General features: G+C 38.9%; 1 non-coding gene across 1 annotated transcript; it reads left to right on the top strand.

The window, feature by feature from the left end:
* Nucleotides 1–5,541: 5,541 nt before the first annotated feature.
* Nucleotides 5,542–5,698, top strand: LOC139078499 (small nucleolar RNA SNORA51). The gene has a single exon (XR_011531480.1). It is a non-coding gene; the product is annotated as a small nucleolar RNA SNORA51 (small nucleolar RNA).
* Nucleotides 5,699–6,958: the final 1,260 nt, after the last annotated feature.

The following is a 6,958-nucleotide window of genomic DNA, read 5'->3' as shown; positions in this document are numbered from 1 at the left end:
TCTGTATAACATACAACCGTTTATCCAGAAACCTGGGGATTATCTTTAATAACTCCTTTGCCTTCACTTCCTCCATATCTAATTAATTACCAAATTGTATTCATTTTATCTCCTAAATGTCTCTTGAATCTCTCTACTCAGTCCCAATTCTGCTGCTACTTCCTCTGTCCAAGCTGTCATCATCCTGGACTACTATTCTCACCTACTAATTGCTCTTCCATTTTCTACTCTGAAAGCCATCGTGTTATTTTTTTTTCTTTTTGTGAATGAGGATCTGTTTATGTTACTTCTTCTATTCTCATCCTGCTTAAAACTCTTCAAAAGTATACTGGACATCTGATGATTTCTGTCCAGAAAATTTCCACCCTCCTTATGGTAATAACACCCTAAATTTCTTTTAGGAAACCATCCCTCCTCAAAGTGGTCTGAGATTACTCCCACCTCCAGCTCCAGAGTTATGGATGCCCTAACTGGCATCCTCTCCTCCAGCCACAGAGATTGTTTGAGGGAAGGGCACTTAACCCATATCTAAACAACTTAAAGTACTGCATTCCCCTGGCCAAAGGAATCGGTTCAAGGTGGAGTGTGATTTAAGCAAATCCAATCAGGGACATTGACTAGTTCTTGTGACCATGATGGGAAACAGCCTGAAGATTAAGCTAGCACAAAGATGAGAGCAAGTCAAGGGACCCCAGACAGCCAGAGCTGGGACACAAAGAGATTGTCCTCCTTTGCATAAAATCATGCTGAGTGGGGTCATAACTCTGAAATTCACCATTACATAAACCAATGACTCTTTTGGGGTTTTTTGGCTTAAGACGGGTTGTATTGGGTTTTCCATCAGTTGCAACTGAAAGATTCTTAGCTAATATCCATCCAAGCTAATGTACCATTGCGCATGCAATAAAGGCAAAGTCCTTAATACAACTTGAAGCACATTTGCATTTGCTCCCTGGGTTCAAGCCAGAGAGACCTACCTTTAGCCTCTGTTCATGCCCTTCCCTCTTCCTGAACCGCTCTTGGCCTCCCACCCACCCAATGTTATGCTTCTTATCCTACTTACCGTTTACCTCTCAGTTCGAATGCCTTCCAGAGGCCCTCAAATAGACCAGATCCTTATTATTCACTCTCAAAGTACAACTCAGCTTTGTTCCCTGTAAGTATAGAAATTTTACATCTATTTGTGAGATTCTTGCATAAAAGTCTGTCTCTCTCATTTAACTGTAAGCTACATGTGAGAAACTGTCTCTTTTTGCTCACTAATTGCAGTTCCTGACACATATTAAGTGCTGTATAGTTTTTTTGTTATTTAATGAATTAAGTCAATGAAAGGAAGACATTCTCTTAGCATAATAAGTTTCACTTAACATCACACTTTATCAAATAACAACTTGAATTGCATTTGAAAAGAAGCAGAAAGTCACAGTGAATATCACTGGTTCACTTACAAAATGAAAATAGATTAGTAAAATTTATTTTAAAGCCATGGTGGGAGGAATTTTCCTGGTCATATCCACGCAATTTATAAAAATGAGAAATTTTAAAAACAGGTATATCATAAACACATAATATTTTATCTGGAAAATAAATGAAATAGTTGAGTTAACACCCTTGTAGGGTAAAAGGTTGAAGGATTAAATTTGTTTTTAATATAACTCAACCAAAGGGGGCAGAATACAACCATTGATTTAGAAGTAGATGGAATGATTTGGGAAAAAGCAGGATTTCTGGCAAAGTTCCTCCTCTAGTTTAGAGCAGCAACAAAGAAACTGATTAATGTTTGCAATTCCATTTCAATGTTGGATCCAATCTCAACACACAGATTTTCTCTCAGCTATTGGAAAAAGAGTTTGGAATGATTTTGTTGTACTACAAATTACACAGTCCTTCATCGTGGTCAAGAAACAATTTTAGATGAATTTCAGTTTTAAGAGGTCATATTTCTGCATCAGTTTTTCTTTCCTGGTGTCCATCTTCACACCAGAGAGACAACAGCTGTGTCTGAGAATGTGAAACTGACAACATTGTTGCTCTGATGAGAGTTTCATAAATATAACAAAATGTATTATATACTTAGTGGAACAATACTTTGTTGTTTTTAATAATAGTTAAATGAAAAGACAGTATGAGTCAATTTGGACTTTGAATGAGGTATGATGCCATGATGAAGGACACCTCGACAAGTAAAATCATAATGCTTATGTCTCTAGATTTATTTGTTTCTTCAACCTAAAATGCCTTCCATTCTCATCTCTGCCTAATGCAAGTTCTCCTTGGTTTTTAAGAACACACTAAAATCACACCCCACAACCTTACTATTCTGAGTTTTTTGTATTCCAGAGAGTACACTTATTGTGTAGGATCAGAGGATCTCACTGTCAATCCCAGGACTATATTGTCTGTGTCTGAAATCACCTAGACAACATTTTAAAATATATCTTCCAATCTTTTCCTCACTCCTCTTCTCCCACTTCTAAGATTTTGACTCAGTAAATCAGAGAATCTAAGGAATCTGAAAATTTTTAAAACATTCTCTGTGCATCCATTATTCATAGCAGCATTACTCACAATAGCTGAAAGGTGGAAACAACCCAAGTGCCCATTGACAATGAACGGATAAACAAAAGGTGGTACATACATGCAATGGAATATTATTCACCCTTAAAAAGAAACGGCATGCTGACACATGCTACAGCATGGATGAACCTGAGGACATTATAAGCAAAGTAAGTTAGTCACAAAAGGACAAATATTGTATAATTCCATTTAGTATATGAGGTACGTAGAATAGTCAAATCAGTATAGAGAGAAAGCAGAATGGTGGTTGCCACGTGCTGGGGAGTAGGGGAATAAGGCGGTATTGTTTAATGGGTATAGAGTTTTAGTTTTGGAAGATAAGAAAAGTTTTGGAGACAGATGGTGGTGATGGTTATCCAAAAATGTGAATGTACTTAATGCCACTGAATTGTACACTTAAAAATAGTTAATATCATAATCTTTATGCTATGTATATTTAACCATAATTTTAAAAAATTCTCTAGATTTGGGAAGTGCTGGTCTCAGTCATTTGTTTTGGTTCTTCATTCTTCATTATCATAACATTTTATTCATACATTCCTTTATCTGCAATGCACCAGGCATCGTTCTAGATGGTGGAGAAATAGCCATGACTGAGGCAAACAAGGTCCCTGCTCTCAGAAAGCCATAATTCTACTGTCTATGTGAGAATTAGGTGGCATAGCATGAGACAGAAAGCCCAATTTCCCAGTGGCTTTAACACTCAAGATGTTAATTTCTCATATAAAATCTCTATTCGGCAGGGATCCAGGTTCCTTCTAGCTTTCTTCTTTATCAACACTAGGGTATGACCACATAGGCATGGTCAAAGGTGGCTGCTGGATAGCTCATCATTGCACCTGTATTCCTACCAGCAAGAAGGAGAAAGTACAATCCAAAGGATCTAATCCTTACTTTAGGGATATTCTCAAGAACTGACACCTCATAGAAAATAACTTAGTCATATGGTCATGCATAGCTGCAAGGGAAGCTGGGAAATGCAATCTTTATTCTTGGCAGCCATATGCCTAGCTAAAATTCAAGGGTTCTCTTACTGAAAAAGATGGATACTGGAGGAGAGCTATCAGACTCCACCACAATTATATTCCCAGCAGATCTTGGATCCTTCGAAAAGACTGAGAGGTCTCTCAAAGTGTAGAATGAATGAGAAGAGACCAAGGGGCAAGGTAAAGGGAGCATTTGGGAAGATATCCCTCTGAGAGTTTCACTCCTTTAAAATCCCACTTCCTACTGACAAGGATTGCCTTAGAGCAGGGGTCAGAAAATTTTTTCTATAAAGGTTCAGATAGTGTATATTTTGGTCTCTGTAAGCAATAGGGTCTCTCTGTCAACCACTCAACTCTGCTGTGACTGCATGAAAATAGTCAAAGAAAATACATAAATGAATGACTGTGGCTGTTTCCAATAAAACTTCATCTGCAAAAATATGTGGTAGGCTGAGTTTGTCCTGTAGGCCGTAAATTGCCGACCCTTGCCTTATCTCATGATATAAGCCCTTAAAAGGCCTTAGTATATTACTCACATATTTTACATCTTGTCACCTTCTTGGACTAGTAATCAAAGCCAAAGGTGTCACTCAGATCCCTCAGGAATGTGAGTTTGGTTCATACCATCAGGTTAGCCACTGAAACAAGTAGAGGAAATAGTTAAGCATTAGGGGAATTTAGAATGTACAGCAGAGGAGGTGCTGCAGAGGATGGCCAGTTGTGGCAAATATTTTCTCTCATTCTTTGAGTTGTCTTTTCACTTTATTGGTAGCGTCCCAGGAAGCATAAAAATTTTTAATTTTAATGAAGTCCAATTTTTCTATTTTTCCTTGGTTACTTCTGCTTTTGATATCATATCTAAGAAACTATTATCTGATCCAAGGTCACAAAGATTTATACCCATGTTTTCTTCTAAGAGTTTCATCGTTTTAACTCTTACATTTTACTCTTTGGTCCATTTTGAGTTAATTTTTGTATATGGTATGAGGTAGGGGTACAACTTCATTCTTTCGCACATGGATATCCAGTTCTCTCAGCATCATTTTTTGGAGAGACTATTCTTACCCCCATTGAATTGTTTTGCCACTCTTGTTGAAATCAATTGCCCATGAACGTATGGGTTTATTTCTGGACTCTCAATTCTGTATATTTATCCCTATGCCAGTCCGTAATTGTTTTTACTAACTAGAATGCCTAATTTTCCAGTATGATGGACAACATATTCTTTTACTCATGTAATCATTTACCAATATTTTCTAAGCACCTTCCACATGTCAGGCATAATGTGGGTGCCTAGAGGGGAAGGGAAAATATTGTCATTTAGATTAGGTCTGGGTACGGATAAATCTCCCTGGATGTGTCCTCTCGTGTACAGCTCCCTGGGAATAGTTTCTTTTGATCTATAAACCTATGAACTAAAGAGACAAAATATCTCTGCCACACATTCCCAACATACAGTGATGGAACAGGCACAAAATAACTGCCATAGATACTGCCATTCAAAAAGGAGAAAAATGGAAACACACAGAAATCACTTGTCCATGGCAATGCTGCAAGCCAGCTGGACATGTGCTGCCAGTTCTTTGACTAGAGGATCAGTCCTACTGTCTAGGAACTGATTTTCCATGGGTCTTGGCTCTACCCTCTCTATTTGTGACCTCGTTCATTTCCCATAGGAAATAACCTACATTTGCAGCTGGGGAATTCTCTCAGCCCGGTTCTCCACATGGAAATTTGGGAGTCCAAAGACCTATTTTCATTTTGTATTATCTCTATATCTTTCAGTCCAAGTTGATACAATTCTTTTAAAACCTTCATGGATTTTTCATGAGTCAATTTATAACCCATTCCATTAAACAAAATCTATATCCAAAGGTCTCTTTGAGATAAGCTCTTCTCTTACCTTGGTCTTCCTGTTAAGGTCCTGAGGGACAACATCTTTAAGAGTCTTAGAAGTCCTTTTAAAATAGACATGATTGGCCTCCTGCTGCTTACCACAGGCTGTGTTCTTACATTTACTGTATAGAAAGAGGAGGCAGAATAAACCCATCCCATACATGCCTCAGCCCAGGCGAACTTAATCACGTGGCCACGGGGCCAGCCCCCAAATTTCTCCTTTTTATAGGGACACCAGTCATATTGGATTAGGGGCCCACTCTAATGACCTCATCCTAACTAATTATATCTGCCATAACCCTATTTCCAAATAAGGTCACATTCTGAGGCCCTGGGGGTGAGGACTTCAACATATGAATTGTTAAACACTGTTAAACCCGTAACACTGACCTAAGACATAAGAGTAACCCCTTTATAAGTTCACGCACTCTGCTTCCGTGGCCCAGGGTTTCACCTGTTTGGATTCTGGGAGGGGACATGGCACCACTCATTGGGCCACACTGAGGCAGCATCCCACATAACACAACCAGAAGGACCTACAACTAGAATATACAACTACGTACTGGGATACTTTGGGGAGAAGAAAAAGGAAAAACAAAAAAGAAGATTGGCAACAGATGTTAGCTCAGGTGCCAATCTTTAAAAAGAAAACAAAAAGAGTAACCGCTTTACAGTACTTATTGTAAAGCCTATCTGAAATAATGCATAGGAAGTTCCAGGCTCCTAGTGAATGATTAATAAATGTTGGCCAACATCATTACTTATCTTTGGATCCAGAGAGAGTAGCACAAGCTCAGCACATGGTAAGCAAATGGTGAACATCTTCGGGTTTTGCCTGCCTGGCATTCACTCCATCTTTTTCTAGTAAGAACACCTTGAAACAATTCCCTGGCCATTCTTGGTGAGGCCATCATCCAAAATGCCCTGCCCTACCCAAATGAGAGGTGAGTAGACGGATGATCCAAGAATGTTATTCAGACTCTGGATCCCAAAAATTAAATCTTGAGTACAGTCGTAAAGGGATAGAAAATGGCAATGATTACTTATCCCGACAACAGTGCCACGAAAGAGACTAACGTTAGTTCCTGCTACCTGGATACGTAGGGTTGTTTTGATTCCTGTCCTTTTCACAGGCTGGTGCTTAACTTTTCTTTTAATTCTTTGTGCTACTCCACATCCTTGAGCACATTCTTTGTTTTTGCTTAAGATAGCGAGTTTCCTTTGTGGAAACAGAAGTAGACTGAAATAGAAATTGATTGCTGGAAGTACCTGTTACAACTGACACTTGGAATGACCATGTGAAGTTGGAAGGGTCACAGCGAGGCAGGAGACAGGGTAGGTTTCCCCTTCTCTGCCGGGGAAGATGACTGCCTTCATAAACATGTTGTATTTGGAGACTCAGGCAATGTATCTATCCAGGCTGGAGATTTAGGAAAGCCGGTAGAAAAACATCATCTGGTTAGATCAGGTTGGATATTTTTTTCCAGCCTGACATAAGT

This window comes from Equus przewalskii, chromosome 1 (assembly GCF_037783145.1).
Source record: "Equus przewalskii isolate Varuska chromosome 1, EquPr2, whole genome shotgun sequence".
NCBI classification, from domain to species: Eukaryota; Metazoa; Chordata; class Mammalia; order Perissodactyla; family Equidae; genus Equus; species Equus przewalskii.
The sequence above is the reverse complement of the archived record's forward strand: the minus strand, read 5'-3'. Positions and strand labels throughout refer to the sequence as shown.